Here is a 1,686-nt window from a genome sequence, read left to right on the forward strand (position 1 = left end):
ATATCTAGCTGCCTCAGTGCAGATGTTCCCCACAAGTCCAGAGAGAGCATATGGATCTGTCTGTATTCTGTTGATTTGGCAAGAAACAAACAGACCTTGTCGCCTTCATTTTGTAGCTGGCTTATACAGCTTTCTTGAGCTGTGGTGGATTGCAGAGAGACCTGGTGGCATCATGTTAAATAGATTTCCTCCTCCCATGAACTGTCTAATCCTCAGTTCTCTCTTATGCTGCTGATCTTGTTTCCCCACACATTACACTTGTCCAATGCAGAAATAGCTGAGGCATGGCCACAACCACAGGTACTGAATCAGCAGTCTTAGCATAAGCATAATATATTTTAAAAAATGAATGTGGCAAAAAGACATGGGGCTGCATAAGGGAAAATTCTCCTCTCTTTGTTCTCACACCCCTTTCCATTTTGTTATTGTTGCCTACTTTTGCACACACCTCACTGGTGGTTCAGCTGCTGCCTGACGAGCCCTATTTTCTTAATAGTCTCATCAATTGGGTGTGATGTTAACAGTACATAATTTGGGAGGCTGCTGGTACAGAGCAGGCAGACATGACCTTAGGGTAAGACAGCTGCAACCTACGACACTGTGCATAAAGTGGCTCCAGAATAAAACTGAATCCTGCATAGCCACGCAGGAGCAAGTGACCCCTGAAACTAAGTTTCTACCCATGTGCTCAAGGCCCTGAGCACAATCTACCTTACTCTTATGGTATGTCACGACAGCAGAATTGGTGAAGGAGACGTGTGTGCATGGTATGTTATGAAGAATAAAGTATCAAAATAACCAGTACAGAAGGCAAGACATGGCATTAGCTCTTCAAAATCCTAAAAGCAATAACATTTAGTTCCTTCACATTTTCAAGGGTATAGGTTGTATCCATGTTGGTCTAAGGACATAGGCAGACAAGTTTCTTCGCGTAATCCAATATCTTTTATTAGACCAACTAAAATAGTTGGAAAAATTCGTCTTTGCAAGCTTTTGAGTACAAACACCCTTTGTCAGGCTGAGGAAGCATTTGCAGTTGGTCTGTGCTTTTCCTGGATGCAACAAAAAGCAAGCCAGAGGCCAGTATGGATGGGGGAAAGACAGTCGACGAAAATGCAGACTGAGGCAATCAATGGGTGGCAGGCAGGTGAGATGGTGGGGGAGGGGGAAGGAGAACGAAGACATGGTGAACACACACGGAAAATCTATCAAAGACAAGAATACCCAATTACCTGTAGGGGCACATTTCTCATAAGAAAACTACTCTCTCTCCAATATCTCAGTTCTAATCCTAAAAGTGGATTTACAAAACACCTTTCACAGATGAGCCTATGAACTTCACTTCATAGAGCTACTGGATACAAAAAATCATGGGCTAAATATAGACTTTTTTCATAGATTTCATAAACATTACGGCTGGAAGGGACCTCGGAAGATCATCGAGTCCAGCCCCCTGCCCAAAGGGCAGGAAGTCAGCTGGGGTCATAGGATCCCAGCAAGATAAGCATCCAGTTTGCTCTTGAAGGTGTTCAATGTAGGCACTTGAACCACCTCCGGTGGCAGGCTGTTCCAGACCTTGGGGGCTCAGACAGTAAAGAAATTCTTCCTTATGTCCAGCCCAAAACGGTCTTGTAGTAGTTTATGACCGTTCGACCTAGTCGTCATCCCTTGGGGCGCTCTGGTGAA

This window comes from Alligator sinensis, unplaced genomic scaffold, assembly GCF_000455745.1.
Source record: "Alligator sinensis unplaced genomic scaffold, ASM45574v1 scaffold1316_1, whole genome shotgun sequence".
NCBI lineage: Eukaryota > Metazoa > Chordata > Crocodylia > Alligatoridae > Alligator > Alligator sinensis.